A 27,766-nucleotide genomic window follows, 5' to 3' on the forward strand; every position below is an offset into this window, starting at 1 on the left:
TGGCTGTCAATAAAATGAATATGTAAAGTTCAGATTAGATATTCAGCAACAATTCGTCTTTACAACGACTTACACTGTTTAAAGATAGAACTTGACTACAGCTATCAGCCAGATCTCTCCCATGACTTGAAAAGCAGTTGGTGCAAATCTATCCATAGGTGAGTCCTTGTACAACAAGGCTTTTACGCCCCTCAATGGGAGATGAACAAATACCATCTTTATCTCTGAGTCAATTACTTGTTTATTGAAAACCACATTTCTTATAAATATTAGAACTAAATCCTCCTTTGTCACACTTCCCCTTTGTTGGACTTGGCCCTTTTTGCAGGGTCATCCCTGAACTTTTTGCCTTCCTCCTATATTTTTCTGACCTGTTGTTGGCTGTTTTATGACTCTGGGCACTTTACCGCTGCTGATCAGTGCTAAAGTGCATATGCTCTCCCCATTGTAAATTGATGTATGAAGTTGTGATTCCATGATTGGTTGGTTTTGTTTACCTGTCAGACCCTAGTACAGTGCACCAGGAGTGCCCGGGGCATGTAAATCCAAATGCCGCTGGTGGGCTTGCAGCACTGGTTGTGCCACCCACAGAAGCAGCCTGTAAAAGTGTGTCTAAGGTCTGCCATTGCAAAGCCTGCGTGCAGTCTGGTACTGTCATGCTGACTGGGCAAGTGAACCCACTCGCCAGTCCCTAAACCTTCCCTTTTCTTCATATCAGACACCCCTATGGAAGACCCAAGGGCCGGGTGCATTGTAAGTATAAGGTAGGACATGCCCTGGTGTGTGTGGCATGTTCTAATAGTGAATTACAGACATTTTCGTTTTTCACTATTGCAAGGCTATCTGTTCTCCATAGGCCAGAATGGGCAGTTTGATTATTACATCTTATAATCCTAACTGACTCAGGGAACATGGTAGAAATTCGAATTTAGTATGCCTGAACTCAGAATGATAAAATACATCTTTTAGTGAAGTTGGTTTTAACATTCTGTGTTTGAAAATGCCACTTTTAGAAAGTAGGTATTTTTTTGTCTAACCATTCAAACCTGCCTCTGCTAGGCTGTGTATTCCTTGTCTGGAGTTTGAGTGACAGGGGCTGGGGAATTCCAGGGGGCTGGGGAATTCCCAGAGACAGGGTGAGTCAGCACAGGGCTGAATAGAGAGATCTCCATGTAGATGGGTGGGAGGAGTTGCACCTGGGACCTGAATAGGGCTGTGCTTTCCCTCCACAATGCTAGCTCCACCTCCTGTGGTGCGTCTGATGTCTCTGTCCTGCACTCTGAAAGGAAAGAAGGAGTCATGTAAACAAAGTGCTCCAGGACTGACCAGAACTGGTTTGGACTAGGCAAAGGGCCCTCTGCCCTCAGAGGACAAAGGATTTTGGGGTATAAGTATTGGGAACCTGGTCCCGAAAAAGTTATCCTTGCCCGTCTTGTGGACTTTGCGACAAGCGAAAACCTCCTCGCCAAAGAAAAGTTTGGGTTCCGGAAAGACCACTCAACCAATCACCAACTTCTCAGAGTTGTGGACATCATCAGCCATGGATTCAAAATCAACAAGTCTACTGGAGTAGTCTTTCTGGATGTAGCCAAAGCATTCGACCGAGTATGGCATGAGGGACTGCTTTACAAACTCATCAAGCTCATGTTTCCAAGCTACCTGATTAAACTGCTGTCTAGCTACTTGTCCAAACGGACCTTCCACGTGGCGGTATGAGATGAATGCTCAACGCCACGCCCAATCCTTGCTGGAGTGCCTCAGGGATCAATCCTAGGAACATTCCTATTTAACATATTCACAAACGACATCCCCACGGACCTAAAGAAGACTGATCTGGCTCTTTACGCCGATGATGCAGAAGTCATCTCCCAATCCTTCAGAGGCATCACTCAGCAGACTCTTCGAATGGTACAGTGACTGGCAGATCACCCTGAACACAAGCAAAACCACAGCAACATTATTCACCAGGAAGCTGAACAGAAAACACCCAGCGATCCTCCTCAACGGGGATGAGATCAAATGGGAAAACAGCAGCTCCTACCTGGGGGTGACTCTGGACTCTAAACTCACATGGAGAAACCGCATAGAGAAGACCTGCATGAAAGCAGCAACAAAACTGTATGCATTATACCCACTCCTGAAGACCAAGTCGATGCCCTTGCAGAGCAAAGTGCGAGTAATCACCACAATAATTCGACCAACCATGACGTGCGCTGCACCAGTTTGGAGTGGCTGTCGCCCGCAGCATCGGAAAGACCTGCAGAGACTACAGAGCAGGGCCTTACGGATTACAGCAGGTGCTCCAATCTTCTCAAGAACAGCAGACCTCCACAGAGACCTAGGCATTGAGATGTTGGACTCCGCAAACTCAACAGGACATTCTACAAAGGCTTGGATCAGAAAGATAACCCACTGATCAGGAAACCCATTTGACCGCTACCCGAGGCCCATCGAAGCGCTAACCTTGTGAAACTGAAACCTCAACACAGCATCTAAAAACTCATCACTGCCTGAGGGCAAATCGCCTCGGCAGGTACCCAAAACTCATCACTGTCAGAAGGCAACCGCCGCGGCAGCCATCAAAAGCTCATCACCGCCAGAAGACATTTGGCAGACGAATACAAGACTCTGCGATAAAACGTGCTGACACTTCCGCAAACCAAATTGACCGCAACCCGCGGCCTATCACAGCGCTGACCTTGTGATCCAACCTCAACTGTGACAAAGCATCACACATCAATAAGGCAACCTAAACAGCGACTAAAAAACTCAAAATGAATGTGGAGTAATGAGGCTATTGCCTCGGTATCCAAAAACTCACCACTGTCAGATGGAATCTGACAGGCGAAAACAAGACACACGGAGCCAAGAATTTAGTTCACTTTGGGAAACAAGAAGAAACCTTTGCTGAGGAGAGTAACCAAGAAGAAGAGAGGAGAGACGATCCCTGAAACTGGGGGATTGGCCTGCAGTGGTTGCCTGACTGCCAAAGAAAGGAGAAAGGACTCTTGTGCATTTTCATTCAACTTGTGTAAGGATCTCCAAGGGCTTGGAAAAGAACTTGCCTCCTGCTGAAGTCTCAGGGACAACAGACGTCAACCCCCAGCTCCCCAGAGTTCTTTGGAAGTGCCTGCTGCTGTTTTGGGCCTTCTGAGGGACTGCGTGTCACAAGGAGCTGGAAGCGCGACTCATGGAGAAGAAGCATGTCGAGCCGCTGCCCTCGCATCTCTGAACAAGGATGTCGCCGTTGTAGCTGTCACATTGCGCCATATCACGAGAAGCGTCCCGCAACACCGAAGAAGCATGTCGCCGTCACAGCCGCTGCCGTCGCATCTCTGAGCAAGGGTGTCGCTGCTGGAACTGTCGCATGGCACCGCATCACAAGACGAGCCTCGCAACAACGAAGAAGCATGTCGCCGTCGCAGCCGCTGCAGTCGCATTTCTGAACAAGGATGTTGCCGCTGTAGCTGTCGTATTGCACCGCATCAAGAAAAGCGCCTCGCATCCACGGAGAAGCGTGCCGCCATCGGAGCTGCTGCCGTCACACTTCTGAACAAGGGTGTCGCCGCTGTAACTGTCGCATAGAGCGGAAGAGTCTCGCATCGCTGGAGAAGAGTGTCGCCGCCAAAGCCGCTATCGTTGCATCACTGGACAAGGGTGTCGCCGCTGCAGCTGACGCATCGAGCCGAGATCTCTTGCAACACCGGAGAAGCGTGCCGCATCAGGAAGATCTTCGCGTCTTTATTTCTTTGCACCAAACTTTCATCGCATCAACATCGTTGCAACACTTTCATTGTCCTGCGTGTCGCATCTACAGGTACATTGAACTAAAAGTGTCACATTTAAGAACTAAAGAGAACTAAGCTAAAACTACCATTTAAAGTAACAGCATTGTGGATTTTTGTCGTTTATGGTCTTCTGGTAAATCTATATAAAGAATACTTATTTTTTATATAAAATTTGTGTGGTGTCCATCTGTAGTGTTGTCACTTGATTAGTGTATGTGTTCACAAATGCTTTACACACTGTCTCTGAGATAAGCCTGTCTGCTCGTGCCAAGCTACCAAGGGGATGAGCAGGGGTTATTTTAAGAGTGTACCCCTATACCCTGACTAGAGGCGAGGGTCCCTATTTGTCACAAGTGCATACCTGTGCCAACTAGAGACCCCCAAGTCTAACACCCTTCTTTCCAGTCGCCAAGTAGGGTGCCCTGAAGTTTGGTTGAAATAAGCCTTATCAGTTTCCACTACAGACACAAAACAAATGTAAAGCTATGCGTAATTGTTATAAAACCAACATCTTTTTAAAGCCCGAGTGAGATGAGTTTAGTGCCTTTCCGTGTACTCACGCATGTATTTCAAAGCAGTGCTGTAGCACAAGTGACAACCTCCCATTACAAAACTTGGCCAAGCTGAGCATCGCCTAAAGAAATGCTGGCTACAAAGGATCGCTACATTCACAGGATCCTTGTCTGCACAGAGGATTACAGATTGTACAGGATCACTGACTAGACATGATCACTTGCTTCACTGGACCACTAATTTATACAGGATAACTGGCTATATATATATAGGTTTGCCAACAGACTCGCCAGCTGTACAGGATTGCAGTTTACAGAAAAGATCACTGATTTTATAGGATCACTGAATTTAGTGGTTCACCAGCTTCACAATATCGCCAACTACAATGGATTCCTGATTCCATAGCTACGGATGTGCACAATTTTTGTTCCACTCGCATAATTAACAAAATGTCGAGAATTTGGAATTATTAAAAAAATGAATAACATTGCGAATAACACAAGTGTGAAATATAAGTCCCTTTGGGGCAAATTTACAAGCAGGTGATAAAAAATTATCGCCGCTTTTGCGGCCGTTTTCGGCCGAAAAGCGGCGATAATTTTATCGCCTAATTAGCAAGGCTCGCTAACGCGTGAAACCTTGCTTTAGCGTCAGGATTCCTAATGCTCAGCTTTGCATCTCTAATGAGATGCAAAGTGGGCGTTACTGACCTAATATGACAGGAGAAATGTCGCTAAGCGACATTTCTCCTATCATCAAGCCCCACGCTATGAAGCATAGCGGCAGGAAAAGTAGCGATAACCCCTGTTATCGCTTCTTTCCTTACGCCTGCTTCAGGACTGACTTAGCCATGATATCCTATGGAGGGTGGATATCATGGCTAAGTTTGTGAGTCCCTATCAACAAGATAATGCCACATTTCGTGAGATTATCGCTGGGTTTCCAGCGATAATATCACGTTAGGCAGTTAGCGCTGGGATTTTTATCGCTGAGGAGATAAGCGTTGCTAATAGCACGCTATCTCTGCAATAAAAATCCACGTTACCCGGCGATAATTATCCTCACGCTAAGAGCGCTGAGCGATAATTATCGCCGGGTGTTGCTGATATGCCCCTTTGAAGCTCAGGTTAGATGTCCTTCACATCTAACATGGGCTTCAATTGGAATTCCATAGAGCATATTATCAAGCCCATTATCGCCGTTTTAGCGGCAGTTTTCCTCCGCTAAAGCGGCGATAATTTTATCGCCTGGCTTGATAATATGCCCCAGAGTTCTTTGTATTTGTTAGGTAAAGCACACGGATACCCATTATTCAGGCATAGCAGCGCTGTATAAAAATATAAAATAAAATAAAGTAAATATGTAATGCATGTCTATGGCTACATCTCTGGCGTATTTCACATACTAGGGAAAGACGATGCTACATATTGGGTTAACCAGAGGGCAACGCCCGTTACTGACCTCTGTTTCACAGGTGCTTGTTAGCTCTGTGAGACAAAAGACATGTTTCGAAACATTTATTTTCACGGTGCCTGCCTCACAATCTGACGCTCGAATTCTAAAGGTAAATGCTTTGATGTGAAAAGCGACGAGTGGGACTGGAAAAGTTTGCCTATGGAATGTTAATTTCCCCCAAAGTCTTTTCACAGAAGACAGACGGTGCCAGGGCGCGCCCCCTGCCCTGTGTTTCACAAGTCCGCGTCAGTTCATCTCAACAAAAGAACTGCCCAGAAGCGCCCAGTGCGCCACATATTAGTGGCCCAATTCTAAATTGAACGACACCTACCACTTTAAATAACACAATGTAAAAAAAAATGTCCTGCCTAGAGAGTGAATGCTCCCTTCATTCTAGAGTTTGTGAGTTTAAACTCTATTGCACATACAAGAACAAACCCAGTTATTTTGCATTTTTGCATAACAAATAACTGACCGGTACCTGCAAAAGCAGCTATAAAAGCAATGGTTTTCTGAACTACTGACACCACATGCCATGAAATCAGTAACCAATGATTTAATTATTTGGGAAATTGACTGTGTGGTGTTTAGCCTGGATTCACACAGGCTGTAAGGACTGCTATCAGTGCTTAATTTGAGTCAGGGTTTTCTGGTGCTCAGTACCAGCACCTAATATTAGCACCGGCGCTTATAGCACCAATTAAGGACATACTCATTTTCAAAGCACAAGATTTTCCCATAGAATCATCAGAATTTTGAGCCACGCAGAGACTCGAACCGGTTCTCCAGCTCCGAAAGCGGCAGCTCTCACCATTAGGCCAAGTCCTCTCCAGGATAATAAGTGCGGGGCTCTAGTCAGGAAAATGTTTGCACCAGCACATTTCTCCTGTTAGTGCTGCCTCCTGAGGAGAGCCCCTGCACCTTTTATTTTACAAATTAACCACTGCTGCTAATGCTGTCCCGTCTATGGATTCTGAAATCCTTTCTCTAAAAGCCAAGGCAATGCTGAGAGCAGCTGTACGAAAGCACTCTTCCGGTCCTGACCCAAAGAGACTTGAACACACATTATATATCGTTTTTTATAAAATGTAAAATAATAAACTTTATAATAAATGTGCAGGATTAACGTGCAAGGTTTAATGAAAAATAACACTTTTAATATGTGGAAAATGTAGAAAGAAATAACATTTATACATACTAGGCCTCAAATGGCTAAAGTAATACTGTCTGGAAATCTGACTTGACAAGAATTGCTTAAACATGCATAAAATGTTTTTTTCTTGATCTTTCCATAAAAGTGTTTTTCACAACCAATAATAGTTGCATAAAATGTTTTTGATATATTTCAGCAAAATGTTTCTACTGACACAAAGATCACTGTTAACACATGATTCGTTTTTGTAGTTTGATGGGGTAATGAAGACTTCATATATGTAGATGCAGCATTTTTAAAGAATATGAATGATGGATGTGCTGAAAAGGTTTTCCTCTCGTTAATATAGATGTTTCGATTTCTTTTTAGATCATTGCTAGCTGATGTACAAACTTGTTTTATTAGAAGGTTATAAGTGTAGTTTAACACTTGGGAAAGCAGACCCGGGTGAGAAATTGACCCACTTAAAGTTATAGTCGCGACAACTTAGTTGCAAACTTAATATTGCTGCCTGTGGACAACTGTATTCCAGTGAGAATTTGAGAAGTGATCCTGTTCCTAAGAGAGCATCGAACGCTGATTGGCTGACGGGAGATGGAAGGAACAACATGTTGCAAAGCTTCATGAAATGTGTAGTCTATAGTAATGTGTGTTCCAACTGTAGGCTCAGACTTTTACCTCTTCTTTTTGCCCTTTGCCATTACAACTTCTCTATTTTACGCAGATCCAGACCTTATGCCATTGCTCTGAGACGCTACTGAGTTTCTTGAACCTCTCTATATAGGACGTTCGGCTATGATGTATTTTTGATCTATTAGGCTTATTTTAATGCTGAAGCATTATGCTTCCTCCCACTCTCCTGAACTAGAATTCTTTATGGGATATGACTGACTCATTCATCCCACATTCTTAGAATAGGGATCCTTTCCTTTATGGAACGTGCTTAATGCGTTTAATTGCAATTGATTGCTTATTGATTTTTAATAAGATTCTAATGGCTAATCTTGATGAATCTATCTAGTGATCTAATAATAGATGATTTACTAAAATAATTTGATTAATAAAACCCTTTAACGCATACCAAACTCTTTATTTACTGACAATAGACTACTGATTATGATTATTATAATGTATGTGATGTTCAGCTCTCCTCTTCTCTTAAACAACGGCAAAGATCATTAGGACCAGAGAGAGACAAAGAGAGACAGAGATTACAATACAGTGGAAATTAGCCCGTGTGATGGTAAACCGAGATTTTTTTAACTGAGAACTGATTCCTGCTCCAGCAGCACCCACACTGGAAAGGCTACGGTCTTAGCAAATGGCCCATGGAGAACCCAGAAGCCATTAGGTCTCAGCTGAAGATGTCCGTAGACTCGATGGTTTCTCTGAACTGTCTTGGGAGTCGGGAATTAGAATAACCTCCTATATTTCTCCTGAACCGAGAAGAATCAACCAACCCTAATCCCGAGTTGCAATGTAGAACCTGTATTTCCACAGAACGCGCTATTCCTTCTGACTGCAATCCTTCCTTCTACGCTCAGTGCTGTGAAACTGTAAAGAAAAGATTCCCCACTGCATCATGGGCCATCTGCACTTGCTTTAGACCTGCTAAGTAACACAATGCCACACTGTGTCACAAGATTTAGGCTCTCTTCACATGGCCACCCGGTGAGAAGCTGAAATCATACAGTGACAGGGAAACCGAGTGAAAACCCTGGCTAACAGTGGATTTACAGCAGGTTTTCAGAGGCAGTAATCAACCGATGTCCATTAAAAGGTGTGAAAAGACCCCAGGACAGCGGCAACAGCCTCAATGATCCTCTGTGGTTATTTGGGTGGAGTGGGGGGGCATGATAAGAGGCAGAGTGACTCTTAGGTAGCTCTCAGCACAAGGCCCTACCCCCTCCAAGACCCCACTGCCCTCCTCACATGGTGAAATTACTTTGTAAATTGGCAGATATGTTGCTGACTCTTATACCATTTCAGCAAAGACATGCTGCTTTAACCTACTGAACATGTGGGAGCCTTCACATTTTCTTTCTGTCATCTGGAAGGGTCTCACTTGCTTCTATACTGTCTACTCCCTTTCGACCCTCATTTTGTGCAAGAGACAGCACATTGGACCATTTATTAGTGCTTCATTGGCGCTTTCCTAGCTTCCATCTGCTACATCTCTACTTTATCTCACGCCTCCCCAAGCTCACCCTGATTGCCACATCTTTGCTGAGCTGATGACAAGGCTGCCCTTCTCACTCTTAGACTCAACAGTGTTTGATGGTACAAAACTGTACTGTCTACCTCACATCCAACTCATTCCTCAGGACCCCAAATAGGATTACCAACATGCTTAAACTCTGGTTAAGGGAGTGCACTCCTAGTAAGAGAATCAAGTACTTAGGGCCCTGGTACTGGGCTTGTATAAAGATGCCTATATTATTGCTCTAACTTTTGCCTCCTGGAGGGTAAAGACAATAAAACGTATTTGCTCATTCCATACATCATTAATCCAATTTATTTTACCTTACACCTTGTTCTCTTAGCTTCTCACGTGTATCCTGTTCCAAGTGTAATGTTTGGTTTTAGGTATCTGCTGATTTACCCAAAGACTCGGCCAAGGTGGGGCTGAAAGGAGTTTTTATATATTATTATTATTATTATTATTATTTTTTTGTTGCATATTTATATAGCGCAAACTCGACCCGAAGGTATTGGAGCGCTTTACATAGCACCGTATTTACATTACACATTCAGGCACGGGGAGATTAAGTGATTTGACCTGAATCACAGGATGTGGACGCGACCTTGAGGCTCGAACCCTGGTTTCCTGCACCAGAGGCGGCAGCGCAGCCGACGGACCACATCCGTCATGTGCAACATGAGCAACATGAGCAACACGAACATGTAAAGACTCAAATGTCATTAACTTTGTACTATTCACATTTAGATTGATCATAGGTAATGTAGGCCTGCATTTTAAAATGGCTTTAGTAGTCTGCCATATTGCTTTGTGATATTTATTCCTAGACAAATCAAAAGTCTAAAATAACTAATGTGATGTTCTTCTGCTTTCTTTCCCATGTGAAATGTTTTCTTTTCACTGTGACAATCATAGAATGACATAATTGGTTGCATAATCACGGAGACACTTGCAAAGTACAGGCTGGTCCCTCTATCTCATTTTGTTGCAGATAATGTACTTTTTAAGGACTGTAAAACATAGGTTTGTTGGTTGACTAGAGAGTGAGCCCTGGTCAAGAAGCAACCACAATCCTTGTCAGGGTGAGGCACAAGCCAACCCTAAATTAACCTGTACTCAACCCCCTGATAGCTTGGCACAGAGCTCTCAGGCTTAACTCAGAGGCAATGTGTAAAGTATGTGTGCAACACTTCAAGCAGTAAAAAAAAGGATCTCTCACCAAGTTAGAAAAATAGATGTATTTTCAGGAAATAACACAAGACCAGAATGACAAAAATCAAATCAGTATAACTGGGGATATTCAATGTTAAAGGTTTTTGTGCAAATAGCACCACAAAGCACAAAGTGCCAACTGTGGATGTCTGGTTATGCCGAACCGGGACAAAGTCACAAATTCAGGCCGACGGCAATGAAGCATAGACCGGAACAGTGACTCAGTTAGGCCCGCTGATCAAAGTACCTTAAATCCTGGTTTGCGGAGCTTTACAAAGATCACCATCGAAGATGCATTGCACAGCCGAAGCGATGCTTTGGGTCTCAGATAGAGCGAGGCTGAGATGTGGGGTCCTGAGTCGTCATCGAGGATCACATCGATGAGGGCTTGCGATGTGAAGTTCAGTGTCAAGGATGCATTGCACAGGTAAGGCGATGAGTACAGTGTCATCCTTGAGGCTGCTATAGATGAGGGATGCGAGGGCCTGCGCGGAGGATACATCACTCATTGGCAGTCATAAAGCAGAGGTGATGCAGGTCTTTGTGACAGTCCCGATCCACGCTGCAGTAACAATGCATCAGTTCTGCTTGGCTTTGTGCCGCGCACCAGAGAGGATGCACCATTTCTGCTGGACCCACAGAGGCTGGCAGAGCACCTTAAACCTACTTCCAAGGGTCCAGGACTGGGGTAGCACAACTTGACAGGGTAGACTCACATATGGCAGGTGGAAGTTTGTTGAAAGTTTGTTTTCTCTGTAAGGCTTCAGATCAGGAGGCCAGGAAACTAGCCCTTGGAGTCACTCTGGGGTTCTGGGTTCAAGAGATGCATGTCCAGTCCATCTCGCCCAGGCAGAAGGGCACCCAGTCAGCACAGCAGGCCAGCAGTCCTTCTGAGCAGCAGTCCAGCAGAGTGGTAGTCCTTTCAGCAACACAGCAGTCCTTCATCCCGACAGAGTTTCCACATGTCGAGAAATGTACTGAAGAGTTGGTGTGTGAGTCTCTATTTTTATACCCCATTGCCCTCCTTCTGAAGGGTGAGAGAAGCTGCTAGACAGTGGCTTTGAAGTGCATGGAATTTCCAGTACCAATGTGGAAGTGATAGGTCCTTTGTGTGAAGGCAGAACACTCCCTATTCATTTGCAAGTGAGGCTTTGCTTAGCTCCGCCCCCATTCTGCCAGCAGCTGGCCCATTATGGCACACCTAATCCCTCTATTGTGTAGCTGTCTTGGAGGAATTCACAGTCAGTTAAACCCAGTCATGTGAACCAAGAGAGGCAGCAGAAACGTAGGGCCCGATTCAGAGAATCAATCTGAGACAAAATCCTAAACTTACTACTTTTGGTATTCACAGAAGGCATTTACTAGTAGTAAAGTTAGGATTTTGTCTTAAGTCTGTCTTAAGTCTGTCCTAAGTTTGTCTTAAGTTTGTCTTAAGTTTGTCTTAAGTTTGTCTTAAGTCTGTCTTAAATCTGTCTTAAGTCAAACTTAAGTCAAACTTAAGACAAAATCCTAACTTCACTACTACTAAATGCCTTCTGTGAATACCAAAAGTAGTACGTTTGGGATTTTGTCTCAGATTAGTTCTGTGAATCGGCCCCAAAATGGCTAAGTGCAGGAAAATGCTAACTTTCTAAAACTAGCATTTTCATAAATGTGATCAAATACCTGACTTTATCATTAAATAGGGTTTTTCATTACAATTCCAAAGACACCAAACATGACATAGCTACCTGCTTTCACATGGAAATCAAAGCTAATTAAACTTAGTAAGGGATCCCCAATGTTATCTTATGAGAGGGTTAGGCCTCATAGTAGTAAAAAATGAATTTAGGTATTTTTCACTACAAGGGCCTGTAGATCTAAAAAGTACATGCCCAACCTTTCAATTGCAAGGCATCCTGCCCCATGGGCTTCCTGGGGCCTACCTTAGGGTCACTTATGTGTAATAAAAGGGAAGTTTAAGGCTTGTCAAAGGGGTTTTAATACTACGTTGACAAGGCAGTTTAGAACTGTATTCAGGCTGCACTGGCAGACCTGAGACATGTTTACGGTGCTACCTCAGTGGGTGGCACAATAAGTGCTGCAAGCCTACTGGCAGCATTTAATTTACAGGCCCTGGGTATAAGTTATACCACTCTACATGGGACTGATATGTAAATTATAATACGCCAATTGGGTATAAGCCAGTTTAACCATGTTTTAGGGGAGTAAGCACAAGCGCTCTAGCTCTTGTGGTAAAGTGCAGAGAGTCCTAAGGCCAATAAACATAAGTTCAGCAAAATGAAGGAGGAGAGGCAAAAGGTATGGGGGAGACCACCCTAAGGACTGTGAAAAAAGCTGATTTATGGAAGAACATGAGAAGCTAATAAACCTGTGATTGTATCATATTACTCAAACCTGATTGGATCGTTTCATGAGAATTGTGTGTAGGTGCAGCAAATGTTAGAATTGTGTTATTTAAGTTAGAGCAGAGCAAATTGTAGTTCAAAATTGCTTTGTGTGTTTTTTGATGCAGCTTAGAACAGGGTGGGAGATTTAGGGTACTCTCTTTGTCGAGGATTGGCTTTCTGAACCTTTCTCTTTGATGCAATTCTAAGCTAGTTTGTCCTCTGTCTTTTATAACTTTGAGTTGAACTTCATATTAATTCATTGATGCATTCATATATCAATTATTGATTGATATTAAGTTGATGATTTTGTCTTCTGTAAAATGTTTACCTTTAATAAATCTTTATGATTTGAGACATCATTATTCTCTGTGTTTAGTATGGAGCTAAGTATGTGCTAAGTATGTGCTTCACATTATATCAAACGTATTGATTGGTTGACCAGCCTCAGTTGCAAACTTTGTTAGAGCTAGCAGGGTTCATACCTGTGGTGGGGTCTTGGATTATTTTAAATGCCTAATCACTGCTGCATCTCACTTCACTTTTCAGATGTTTGGCTGTCATAAATGACAATAATATAATATGTTAGGGCACACTCCTCCTAGAACATCGTACAATAGTCTAAACAGTTGTCACTTAACCACATGGAACTGAGATTAGTGTTGATTTTAAGGAGCCTGATTGACGCTCCCTGTCCCCTTGTGGGGAGACTTTGGAAAACAGAACTGACCTCTCTTCCCTTAAACAAGCTGAATCACCACTGCCCATGGGGCCTAAGGCGCATGGACTGGACAGAGATGATGATTAAAAGTTAGGAGTCTAATTGATGCTCAGTGAACCCCTATGACCCATGTGGAAACATATGGCTCCCTCAAATGTTTAGAAATCTAATTGGCACTCCATGACACATTGCTAGTTGCTCCTCATTAAGGAGACCTATGGGAATGGGCCTGAACCCGCATTAAGGCACTGGGAACTCGGAGACCTATCTGAGCAGTTGAGTCAACTGAGGCTTTGCAGCCCAAGGTGCAGCCCAAGCATGATCTTGAAACATATAAATCACCGATGCCCATGGGGCCAGAGACAGATAGAATGTGCTGAGATGAGGCCCATACGTTATAACTCTAATCTGCATCCCCTGACCCCTAGCTACTCATAAGAGAAGCCTAGCAGAACAGGACTGACCATACACTGAGACATTGGCCACTTAGAAGCCCTTTTCAGGCAGTTGAGGCAAACTTTTGCTGCCTATGATGGAGCCCTGACATAACTCTGAACACAAATGAAGCCTTGGTATAAAGCTCACTGTGGAATGGACATTGTAGGCATATGAGGGAGCCCCATGGTGCCCACAAAGCTGTGGTATAATCCTGCCAACCCTTTCATGATACAGTGAGATGGAGACCATCCACTGGAGGTACAGACATAAACACTTGCAGAACCATTACATTTATCTCGATTAACCTGGAATAGTCCTGAACATTTCTGCACCACCTACATTACATAACTCAGAGGGGCAGATTTATAAGCCCCTTGCGCCACTTTTGCGTCACTTTTAACATGGGAAAAGTGACGCAAAAGTGGCGCAAGATGCTTGTAAATAAGCCCCAGAGAGTTTAAACAGAAACAAAAACATGATACCATTCACTCAGATTCAATCTCAGAATTACTCTCAGGGAAATGAGTGCTCTAATGCATGCAAAGGATCAGCATCAATATCCTGGTGGGGTTACTTCATAAAGGTCGGAACATTATGAGGGCGATATTCCCTCCTAACGTTGTTTCCATGATGAATAATAGGTCTAGTTTTGAGTCAGTCAATGTGTCAAAGATATTGTTTGTTTTTGATCATTGATCATGCATTGATCAGTATACAGTTTTGCTGCTGCTTGTGTATAGGCAAAGTGGGTTTGTTTTCTAGGACCACACTGTCTTGCACCCAAAGAACTTCCCAGAAACCTACACTGGGCTTACAGCCCACCAACCCACCATTGCTTATCCTTGTTTAGCTTTATTGGTTTTGTCATTTGCTTGCTTTTTATTCAATGGCTTTCCTTCCTCTTCTTATGTTTGCCCTTCCTCAAACCATTGCCTTTTTACCATCTTTTTCATTGGTTCACTTGCAGCCTTCCACTGCTCACTTTTAGTAAACACCTTTTTTCTTCTTGGTTAAGTGCTCAAGGAGAGAGCATATGTTTTCCAGCTCTCTCCTTCATGTGATTTTTCTTCTGTCATATACCCACCCTGTGCTTCATGTTGCTCTTTCTCTCATGTGGTTTGCTCCCCTACTCCTGTGATGCTCTCTCTCCCTTTACTTTGCTTTTATTTTATCCCTCCCCTCAATCGCACTTTCGTCCCCCACCTGATCTCCACTCCCACCCCTCCATTCCCCCTGCAGTCTTATTTAATTAAAATGGTTCCCCTTACGGTTCTTTTAAAAAAAAAATTGGGAGGGCGTGTCAGCAAAATACCCACTGACCCCTATGCCTTACAAAAAAATGCTTTTATGCCACTCTAATCAAATTTTAATTATTAACTGGTCCATCTTGAATTGGTAAATAAAAGAAAATGGAACCTGTGTAATTTGGTAAGCACAGGCATTAGTGGGTGCAGTCCCATATGTTATCACACATGCACTCTTGCAAAATGACATGGCTGTAAGTGATGGCTGCGTCATTGTGCCGTTTACTTTTTCTATTTTTCTGTTTTGATCAATGATTCACAGTTTTGTCAAGCAATGTTTTTTCCACTTTATCTTTCGAAAATATATTATTGGCTATTTCTATGCTTTAGTAGACATAAGAAGTCATATTCTTATTAACTGCACCATTCGAAGTCAGAAAGGGATAGCTCTGAAAATGAGAACTTGTCCAACTCCTTATTAATGGAAATACATGTCAGTATTACATGCTTATTTTTTAAAGAAAATCAGCTTCACGCGTTAAAGTACAGCACCATCTTTGTAAGGTCAACTTTCACAACTTGCTTTCTCTTAAAAAAGTAGAAACTAAAGCTAATATTAAGAACTTCATTTCACACCAATTTGTTTCAGGCATACTGTGGGATATAATATATGTTGAAAGATGCAACCCTAATGTGTTTGGCTACGTGGAGTAGGTTGGTGTAGAGGTTGTGGAAGTGGAGACATGTGGTGTAGAGTGATGGTTGAAGAGTAGTTGGTCGAGTAGTCTTTGGAGCACTGTGAGGGAGTTTGAGGAAGGGTTTTTCTTAGCTCCAAAGGGCCAACTTCACTTGAATCTTCCTGATTGCTGATCTGGTCTACAGGGACCTTGCTACTGTAGGTTAGGTGGAAGCATTTAAGCACATGTTGTTGTTAGAGGTCCAGACAACATGCAGGCCACAAATATTGCTGTTTATCTTTGGAGGTAATGCTTTACCAAGGGTGATTTACTAAAATGTGTTCTATAGATATTTATTTTTATACATCTATTTCTACATTCACTGCTATTTATTCTCTATGTATGTACTGTTTATACTCACATGCCACAATATGGTGGAGCGGATTAACTTTATTAGCTGTGAGCTGGTTGCGGACACTTAAAGGAGTTTGCTTCTGTTTATGGTTATTAGCTCCTTCTAAGTCCTGCTAAAACCTGTGCTTAGAAAAGACATTGGATGCTTTTTTCATGAATCATTCTGCATCTAACAGGCCTATGGGGAACCATGCCGAGCTCTTGTATCGCTTTGACAGCTTTCTCCAACCGTGGGTGACTGAGACAAGGTCCTATGTAAGGGATACAATGCATATAATCCAACTATTGGGTGGACAATCATTCCACACAGAGACACAACTTATGGTTACCTTGGATGTTTCATCCCTTTACACCAGCATCCCACCGGAACAGGCAGGTACTGGTTGTAAAAGAAACACTGGAGAAACGCCCCAGGCCACAATGGATACCGACCGAATTCCTGATCTCTATATTGAACATTTCAATGAAGAGGAACTTTTTCGTTATATAGATGACGTGATTATGATTTGGACAGGATCAGAGGCAACCCTGAGAGACTTCGAGCAATGGATCAACAGTAGATCCACCGATATTCAATTTACAATGACATATGACAATACGGCGATCAACTTCTTGGATGTAACATTTGGGGTAGAGGATGGAATACTCTATACTGACCTCTACAGGAAACCAACTGAGAGGAATACCCTGTTGAAATACGATTCAAACCATCCAAGATGGGCAATTCCTCAGGTTGCGGAGGAATTGTGCCAGGAGATCAGATTTCTTTAAGGAAACGAAAATCTTAATTGATCGACTGAAGGAAAGAGGCTACCCATTGGGACTTCTCAAAAGGGCCAAAAAGCGGGCGTGGTATTGCCCACGTGAAACTTTGTTGCAAGTGAAATCCAAAACCGCCACACAGGAGAACATTGTATGTGTTACTACCTTCAACCCAAGAAGTAACGAAATTAAAAAGATAATCAAAAAGTATTGGAATTTGATTGCAAGTGAGTTGGGCACCACGGACGCACCAATCTTTGCCTTCAAGAGAGGAAAGAACATAAAAGACTCTGTTGTTAAGGCATACCTGGAACCTCCAAAACCCTTAGACATCAGGAGTCAGTTGAATCTACCACCATTACTTGGTCACCATAGATGCGGTAGCTGTAAAGCCTGCCCCCAAGCAATTGAAGGGACTACTTTTACAGACCACACTAGGACCTATGACCTTCCACTGTACACAAACTGTAACAGTGTCAATGTCATTTATGCAATTCAATGCCCCTGCGACAAACTCTATGTTTGTCAGACAACACAGAAGGTGAAAACTAGGGTGCTCTAGCATATGAGCAGAGTCAGATGCAGAGTGCAGGGTGCACCGTTAGTAGAGCACTTTAATGAAATGGGTCATCAACCAGACAGCCTCAGATGGTGGGTAATAGAGAAGATACAACCACACCCAAGAGGCAGGTCAGTAGCCATGTCTTTAAATCTGAAGGAGTTTAGATGGACGCATGTTCTGCACACTGTTGAAAATGGGCTTAATGAACAGGAAGAATCTTTTAGACAAGTGGGATTGTTGACACTTTGAGACCCTTGACATACTTGCTTTAGATGCTGTGTTCACATCTCTTATTTCGACAGACTTATTTTAATGCAGCACAGGTCATGTAACAATGACTATAGAAAGGAGAGGAAAATGTGATTTTATATACTCTTATGATATTTATCCCACTCACATGATCTTGTCTATGGTGTTTATAATCCTGACACCATCATTAGCCATCCAAATTGTCCGCATTTTGGGTATAATTACCGCTTAACTTTTGTGTCTCATTATACTTGAATTGTTGTGTTTGCAACCTATACTTCATTATACCCATTGTAATTTATCGTGCAGTATAGCTTTTTAACAAAGGCGATAAAAAGGAGACAATTTGTGATACACTCTTATGATATGTGCATGATCTTGTCTGTATTGTTTTATAACACCACTATTGAACAGACAATCTGTCTGCATGGCTTTAAATATAATCAACATCTAACTAAATTTAGCATTTTAGGTAAAATATATAACCACATGGTAATGACGAACTGTTTTTACAATATGTGCTACCATACACACTTGTAAGTCATTTTTAATCCATTCTATGCATTGGCATGTATTGCCACCTTCCCAATAGGCTCCGTAATATTTTATTTAGAGCTAGCGGCGGCTTCGTCATAAACGCGAGTACATCATGCATTGTTTGACGTCACTCGGGTAAATCACTTTAAATAACCCCCGAACGACAGTCTCCTTCAAGACTGCCTTCACGGAGGACGTACCATTTGGTGAGTCGGCGTGGCACATACAACTCGTTCGTATAGATAGAATTTTGCTCCCGATGGAGCGTTATGTTGACAAATAGATACCTTGTAAGCACATTGTCAGATGTCAAATACCACGGCCGGCCTGACTGGTATTTTTGTCAGCGCGCAGTTGCTCATGTGGCTCTTTTATTTACATTGATCGCCACTTAACCAAGGCTGTATCATCAACTAAGGAATGTCTCTGCATTTAAGACTGCATCTACTCATGAGGCTCTGTTATTTACCATGAGCGTCATTTAACTTAGGTTGTATCATCAACAACGGAATGTTTCTGTAGTTTAGATTGCACATGAAGCGTAGTATTTTAACTAGCAAATGTTTGTGGTTATACGCGCATTTCTGCCATCATTAACTGTAACCAGTAAATGTCAGTGGAATTAAGACGCCTGGACTGCGTGAATTAGTGGGGGCCTCTTACACGATTATGATGTACGCTTTACAATTTTAACAGCGCCTGTGCAGATGAGTAAGTCTCAGCTTCTTCTCTTCAATTTCAGAAATTGTCGCTTTGAAATAAAGAAAACAGCTAATTTAGTACCCAGTCTTCAATCTTATTTTGGTCTCTGATTCCTATCAGGTAAGACCGAATCGTGATTCACACGTTTTATACATCGATGTTGATGAATGGGGAGATTAATCCTTCACCATTCATTTTAGATACTCTTCAGATTCGAGAAGAAGAGTGCAGTTGAGAAAATCAGATCTCAGATTTTGGTGAGTGTCTCACTCTGATGGTGACATTAATCTTTTGACACCATTTTATTGGAACACATGCCCTGTCACAATTTCATTACTTTTAGGCTGTCCACCCCCATTCTATAGCCTTGAGGAAGACCCGCCATGCCACTCATGAAATAAGCTGTCTTCAGGGTCGAAACGTCGGCGTTAACTTGTTGGCTCAGTAATATCGAGTCTCCTGGTTCTGAATACAATGCAATTTTTGCCCATTACCTGACACATTTATTACAGTTGTACTGACCCCTTATTTTGTAATCAAATTGTAATCTTTACTGTGAATATTTGTATATATTTTATTTGCACTTGTATATATTGCATTCACCTCACAATAGTCACTGAGCACTTATCTCACTTGTCACGTTTTCATTGTTGACAGCCTGAGAAATTGAGTTAATAAATAATTTGATTGCACACAATATGTATGAAGTGGTTTTCAAATGTGTTCCTGTTGAAAATAATACAATGTTGTGAAGAAATTTGTTTTACTCCCTACAGACCATTGTAGTTTTGTTGTTCGATACCCAGGTTCTGAGGGACACAGAATGCCATCCCAAAGATAGCATTTACCGCGAGGTTATACTGCACTTAAGAGTATATGCTCAGGCTGCACCACAAAGAGCATCAGAGGAGGTACTCCGGACGCTGCAGAGGGGTTCTGCTCATGCAGGGGCACCCTCTCATAAAAACCAAGCACTCTGCCTTCAGGATTGTTAAAGCCTACCATAGGAGTGACTTATAGGTTTTATATGTGTGTGCAATTGTAGTGATATAGGTAGCCTATACCACAGTAAGGTGTGCAGGCATCGCCTTACCCAGGCTGCAGTAGCAGACCTGTGGTGTCATTTTGGAGTGCTTCCCAGGGGTGGCATAATACATGCTTCAGCCCCTGGTAGGCCTCTGAGGTACCTATGCCCTAGGTACATAGTATACCATATACTAGGGGTTTATAAGGCACCCCAGAATCCAATTAGAAATGTACCTAATGTACATGGAAACCATTTTAGAGAGGAAGCAGCTAGGCTGGGGTCCTGATTAGCAGGGCCACAGCCAGACTAAGGTAGAAAAACAGTGAAACACCAGCAAAAAGTGGGGGTACCCATGTGAAGCAGATCCTACTCCCCTACACATGGTGCAAGGGTGCTTGCGTTGGCGAAAGGCTGCAAAAAGGGCGCTAGCAAAGAGGAAAAGGTATTACCTTAAATACAGCGATTTCCTGTCCTTTCCCTGTGATGCAGTGCAGCCCAGCATGGAAAACTGCATGACTTTTTCATAAATATGGCCCTAAGAGCCTGATTATGAGCAAAGGTGTTATTTATCACCCCTAATAAATAACAATACAGGGCGTATGTTATTTATTGAGTGCAATAAATAACACCTACTGCAAATTCATGGGGAATAACATGCAGGTTTTGGCACTTAAAGAACTAAAATCTGCATGATAAAGTAAATACCATATGTTTTTCCCTGTTAACTTTCGGCAGGTGTGACCTGTCGAAATGTAATGAAGGTTGAGCTATTTAACACATCCGATAATTATTGGATGCTTTAAATACCTTCAAACTTGTAATTCTGTCCTGTGTGTAAACAGGAGTTTAGACATGGGTTGGTATCAGTGCTGGGATTGAATAACATTTTCTCCACGTACCATAAATTAGGGATCAAGGTGTGGCAGAGGAAAGAGGATGGAGTCACAAGGGGCAGAGCTTGTAAAGCAGAGACTGACACTCAAGATTTATTTTTTAATCTACTGCATAGAAATTGGCAACAGTGACACATGTCAGTAAATCTGTTCTAGATTACTTAATTGGTCACAAAGAGGCTGCATTTTAAAATATCTTGCAGATTTAGAAACCTGCTGCAGAGACCAGTAGTTTTGAGGGGATTCTAATGACCATACAATCACTAGTGGTTAACACAGTTCTGAGGGAGTTCGGAGTTTTGTACAGTCACTGTTTGGACTCATAAAGTAGAATAGAGAATTGAGGTGCCTGCTCCAAAGCACATCGTGTCACATGTCACATGTAGATCACAGTTTTGAATTGTATTAAGATAGGTAAGTGGGCTACTGCCTGTGACTCTGAGATTATTGTGTTACTTCCAGTTCATAACTTGCCAGCCTTGTAATATAGCACAGTGAACTATTTACCGGCATCAAGGAACTGTATGCAAATTGTAGATCATGAGTAAGACTCCCAGTTTTCTGTTTTTACTGAATTTTACAGATAAATACAGACAGAAAACAATGTGTTTCCTGTCTGTATTTATTTTTAAAAGCGGAAGAATATAACAAATTAGGCTTCTTGTGGGTGACTCTCCATGCTGTCTTTTGTTCTTTCCAGGACAACAGCTGAGCAGATACTCAGAATAGGAAGTTAAAAAACAGGTTCAGATTTCCCTGAATATAGGCATGTGTTAGCCTATATTTGTAGACATTTACCTGTGGGTGTAAGGTTTGACTATATTTGGCTGCTGAATTTGCTAAAACACGACAGGCAGCAAAGTATGAGTGCATGTTTATCAGCGAAATAAATGTGGAAATATACATGGATAAATACCAATAAGATGGTCAAAACATAAATATGGATAAATACAGATGGAAAAGTTTTAAAAAATAAATACCATATAACCAGGAGCCCTAATCATAAGTTTAGATTCTTGTTTTTTTCTCAATTTGATGTTATTCTAATATTCCAAAGAAATGTTCCTTTGGGAAAAAATAAAGTCTTATTAGTACAGACAACCATAATCACTGCGTTACGTTTTATATCCTAACTTTGCATTTCTCCCGACAATTCACTCTTAACATATAATGTCTAAAAGTATGAGTGATATGTGATTCCTACACACTGTAACTCTCATTGTCTAAGGTAACATTTCGTGTACATTGATTTACACATGTGTGATTTATTGTGCCCCTGTAATGTAAATCACTCTGACACCCTACACTGGTATGAATAACAATAACTGGCCCAAATAGTTCTTCGTGGTTGAAAAATAAAGCACACTGACACTCATTATTCAGGTATGACAGCGCTGTAATAAAATATAAAATAAAAAAGGTAATAAGTGAAGTGTATATATGGCTACATGCCTGTCGTATTTTACAGGCCAGGGAAAGACGATGCTACATATTGGGTAAACCAGAGGTCCACGCCCGTTACTGACCTCTGTTTCTCAGGTGCGTGTTAGTTTTGTGAGACAAAAGAAATGCTTCGAGACATGTATATTCACCTCACAATCTGACGCTCGAATTCTAAATATAAATGCTTTGATGTGAAAAGCGACGAGCAGGAGAACGTTCGTCTCTGGAATGTTAATTTTCTCCGACGTCTTTCCACAGCAGACAGACAGGTGCCTGGCCGCGCCCTCCGGCTCCGCCCTGTGTTTCACAGGTCCGCGTCAGTTCATCTCAACAAAAGAAGAGCTCAGAAGCGCCCAGTGCGCCACGTATTGGTGGCCAGTTATAAACTGAAAGATACCCAGCACTTTACAAATCACACTGTAAAAAGTTCTCTCCCTACCAGGGCACAAGTCCTAAAAAAAGAAGTGGGGGAACGCTGACGTCACGACAGGAAGTAACGTCACGAAAGGTGGCTTGCACCTTCAGACTCATTGCCTCCCCTTGCTCACCCCTTAGATGCGATTGCATCAGAGAAGCCAGCGCGTGAGCAATGTTCTGAATGAGCTCCGATCTCACCCCAGAGAGGCCAAAGAGTGAATGTGTGGCTCCAGTTATCGAGCTCCCGGTAAAATAAGTGGGGGGACGCTGTCCACCCGTGTGGTACCCCGACTAGAGCTCTGCTCCCTACAGAATAAATGGCCTGTAATGAGACATTCTTTCTGCAGTTTGTCAAAAAGTTGACAGTTTGCAGTACGTACAAGAACAGAACACAGTTATTTTGCATTTTTGCCGAAAACAGCTGACAGGAAACTACAAAAGCAGCAAGACAAGCAATGATTTTCAAAACTGAAGTCTGAACCAGTGACACCACAGGTCATGAAAACAGTTATCGAAGATTTTATTATTTGGGAAAATGACTACGTGCTATTTATAGACGTCACCTGTTTCTAACCACCTGAGTGTCTTCATACACCTGGCTTTGGACAGGCTGGGAGGGCTGCATCTGCTGTCCCCTCCATGGATTCTGAAACCCTTTCACTCCAGCCAATGCAATGCTGAGAGCAGCTGTGCGCCTGAAGCATGCCTGTACTGAAGCGGTCCTCTGGTCCTGATCCAAAGAGAATTGGACACACACCTGATAGAGAAATGACTGGAATGGCTCCTGCCCTAGCAAATGGACCACGGAGAACCCGGAAGCTACTAGGCCTCAGCTGAAGATGGGCATAGGCATGGAAGGAGGACTGGCTGCTTGCTCTGAACTAGTCTGGTAAGTCAGGAGGTCCAATAACCTCCTATAATGCTCCCGAAACCGAGAAGAACTAATTCACCGTGACCCCCAGTTTCACTGAAAAAACTTGAATTTCCACAGAACTCGCTGTTCCCTCTGACTGCAAACCTTGGGGAGAGGAAGGCATATGGAGATGCTACTATCAAGGCGTTTTTTTTTTTTCTTGGTTTCCCTGGTTGCGCAGTTGCAGGGAACACCCAGGGAGAGCCGCTGGTGCCACTCATGGAAGCCCTGGTTAGAACTGAAGAGATACATGTGCATGGATTGATACCCGCTGTGAGGGCAGTTTACTTAGATCAACGCATTTCTTCAAGATGCAGAGAAAAGATTCCTCACTGCATCACGTGCCATCAGCCCTTGCTGACCCTGCACAGTTTCAGCAGAGACATTCTTCTTCGACCTACTGATCACGTGGGAGCCCCTAAATGTTCTGCATGCCACCTGGATGGGTTTTACTTGCTCCTATACTATCTACCCACTTTCGACCCTCATTATGTTCCAGGGAGAGGGCTTGGACCATTTGTTAGTGCTTCATTGGAGCATGCCAAGCTGCTACATCTCTGCTTTATCCCCCCGAATCCCCAATCTCATCCTTACTGCCTCTTCTTTGTGGAGTCGGTGACAAGGCTGTCCCGTCTCACCCTTAGACGGGTGGCATAAAACTGTAAACCTACCTCAGGTCCTAATTAGGATCACCAACATGCTCAAACTCTGGTTAAGGGAATGTACTCCTAGTAAGAGAACCAAAGTACTTGGGTCCCTGGTACTTGACTTGTAGGTTTCTCCTGTGAGCACTGGGAGATTGTCAGGCCACATGTTATTGGGTTGATATGGATGGGGTGAAGCAGCATTCTCTGCGTCATGCAGAGCTGCGTGAAAGCGCACCCACTTGGTCATGGTGTTTGCACAGGGGTACTCAGGCCCATGGTGGCCACAACTCTTTTCTAAACCATAGTGGACTACAAGAAATTGAAGATCTGGCTTGGCCCATACAGCTCCAGGATACTGTTGGAAGTGAGTTGCATGCTTTACAAATACACAAAACAAACAAACATGTATTGATGCTATTATACATATATAGATGCCCATATTGTTGCCCTAACTTTTGCTCCTGGAGAGTTAGGACAATACAAATCCTGTTAGCTCATGCCATCAGTAATCTAGTTTATTTGTCTTTACTCCTTGTTGTCTTAGCTTACCATATGTGTACTGTTTTAAGTGTTATCTTCACTTTTAGGTGTTGGCCGATTTTCACAAAGACTGATCTACGGTGGGTTTGAAAAGGGATTTCATAACAAATGTTTTTGCATTAGATCGACAATAACATGTAAACACACAAATTAAATTAACTGTGTATTATTCACACTTAAATTGACCATAGCTAATGTAGGATTGCATTTTAGAATGGCTTCCTTAGTCTGCCATAATGCTTTGTGACGTGTACATTTTATTGCTAGGTGAAGCTTAAGTCCTAGTTAACAAACATGATGTTCTTTTGCTTTCTTTCCCATATGAAGTATTTTCTTTTCACTGTGATAATATTAGAATGTTATAATTGGTGGCATAGTCAAAGAGACAGCTGCAAAGTTCAGACTGTTTCCTGTAACTCCTTTTGTGCATGTAAGTTTGAAGGACGCTGAAAAAAGCTGCATTGTAGAAGTTCCTGAGAAGCTAATGAGCCACAATTGCATCATTTACCTCAACCCTGTTTGGATCGTTTCATGAGAACTGTGTGTGGGTGTAGTAAATGTTAGAATTGTGTGTTTTAAGATCAGGCAGATTAGGTTGCAGTTCATAAATGGGTTGTTTGTTTTTCGATGCAGCTTAGACCAGAGTAGGAAATCCAGAATACGCTCTTTATTGGATAATTGACTTTCTAAACCTTTCCCTTTGAGGTGACTCTATGCTAGTTCGTCGTTTCTCTTTTATAACATTGATTTGATTTGAGTTTCATATTAATTGATGGATTCATATATTGATATTTGATTGACACTAACTTGATGGATTGTCTTCTGTAAACCTTTAACCTTTAAAAAACATTTATGTTTTGAAACTTCATCATTCTCTGTCTCTATTGTGGTGTTTGGTGTGCTTCACATTTATTGAATGCATTGATTCGTTGTTTAGCCTCAGCTTGCTATGGGCCCCAAAATTAGTACAAGGTAAAGCGCTAACAGGATTTATACCAATAGTGGGGCCTGGATTGGTTAAATCCTCAATCACTGCTGCATCTCTCTTTTCAGGGGTTTGGCTGCCATAAATGTCCATCATATAATTCGTTATGGTGCACTTCTACGATAGTATGATTTTTAGTTGCTTAACCATATGGAACTGAGATTAGCATTAATTTCAAGGAGCCTAACCGATATTCCCTGACCCCTTGTGGGGAGACTTAGGAAAACATGTTCGACTTCTCTTTCCTTAAACAAGCTGAATCACCGCTGTCCTTGGGGCCTGAGGGGCATGGGCTGGGCCAAGGTGAGTCTTATACATTAAGAATCTAATTGGCGCTCCATAAATGCTTGTGACCCATGAGGAAGACATACTGCTCCCTCATATGTTAAGAAGTCTAATTGGCGCTCCATGACACCTTGTAACTCATGAGTGCGACCCGCCGGAAAAGGCCAGAACACACACCGAAGCACTGTCTACTGGGAGACCTATGTGAGCAGTTGAGGCATCGTGGCGGAAGGTGAAGCCCTAGCATAAATTTGAAAACATATGAGTCACCAATCTCCATGGGGCCAGAGACATATAGAATGTGCCAAGATGAGATCCATAAGTTAGGACCCTAATTGGCACACCCTTCCCCTTGCTATTCATAAGGAAACATAGCAGTACAGGACTGATCCCTGGTAAACACCTCCCAATAGAGTGGCCCTTGTAGGCATCTGAGTTAACACCATGCAGCCCATAAAGCTAGGTTATAAACCTGTCTGCTCTCTCATGATGCAATGAGACAGAGATCACCCACTTGAGACATAGACGTGAATACTTGTGGAACTTTGGCATAAACCTTGTTAAATCTGGCATAGTCCTGAACACTTCCCCACCATCCACATACCACAACTCAGAGAGCTCCAACATAAACAAAACACATGCCACCACTCACTCAAATTCCAAGTCAGGATTACTCTCAGGGATATGAACGTTCAGATACATGCAAGGGAACAGTGAGGCATACCTTGCCCTGCTAGGTCGCTCCCCAGCCCCTGTGCTGCCCCCCTGAGTGCCGCTCTGGTTCACCCGCTACCTGATCCTGACTCCCACTCCCTGCTCGCCCGATCGCTGATTCCCGCCGTTTTTTGTTTTTTTAACCCGCCCCCCTCCCCTCGCTGCCTGGTTCCCGCCGCTGCTCCCCTGCGGCCCACCCCCCCAAGCATCCCATTCGCCACCCCGCTCGCGCCTCCCAGCTGCCCCTCCCTCCCTCAGCCCCTCTTATGGAGGCTGCGCAGCGGAGGTGCGCCGCGGGCCCGCCGCCGGCGCGCCAAGGGCAAGCCCATCTGCGCCCGTCCCCGCCTGGACCACGCCCAGCGCCAGAACCCCTGGACCCCACGCTCACCACGAGGCCAGACTCAGAGACGACGCCGACTCCCTCCACGCACTTAACGCCGGCCGACACAATACCTGCTTCCAGGCCGCCCCGAAACAGACCCACGGACCCTTCTCCTGCCGCACCTGCAGCTTCACCTGCGACAGACCCACCAAACCTCCAAGAACTGGACCCAACCACCTCCGCTGCATTCTACTCAACACCCGCTCCGCACGCAAACATGCCGTCGAGCTCTGGGACCTGCTCGACACCTTCGCCCCAGACGTGGCCTTCCTCACCGAGACCTGGTAGAACGACTCCTCGGCACCCGACATCGCCATAGCCATCCCGGACGGCTACAAGATCACCCGCAGGGACCGCGCCAATGGAATAGGAGGAGGAATAGCCATCGTCTACAATTCCACCCTCAAGGTCACCACCCACGCAGACGACACCCTCAACACCGCTGAACACCTGCACTTCCGGATCCACACCGACCCCAACACCACCCTCAGAGGAACCCTCATCTA

General features: G+C 43.4%; 1 protein-coding gene across 3 annotated transcripts in view; it reads left to right on the plus strand.

Moving 5' to 3' along the window:
* LOC146829052 (uncharacterized) overlaps positions 1–27,766 on the plus strand; it is a 126,268-nt gene that overhangs the window by 36,406 nt on the left and 62,096 nt on the right. The window contains exon 2 of one of the 3 annotated variants that reach the window (XR_014962177.1): positions 7,279–7,908. The exons of the other annotated variants lie outside the window; for them this stretch is intronic. The gene's annotated coding sequence lies outside the window, so the exon portion shown is untranslated. Of the gene's footprint in view, positions 1–7,278; positions 7,909–27,766 lie in introns of those variants that run through there. 3 annotated transcript variants of the gene reach the window in all.

The sequence above is a fragment of the Triturus cristatus genome, chromosome 5_2 (assembly GCF_964204655.1).
Source record: "Triturus cristatus chromosome 5_2, aTriCri1.1, whole genome shotgun sequence".
Classification (NCBI taxonomy): Eukaryota; Metazoa; Chordata; class Amphibia; order Caudata; family Salamandridae; genus Triturus; species Triturus cristatus.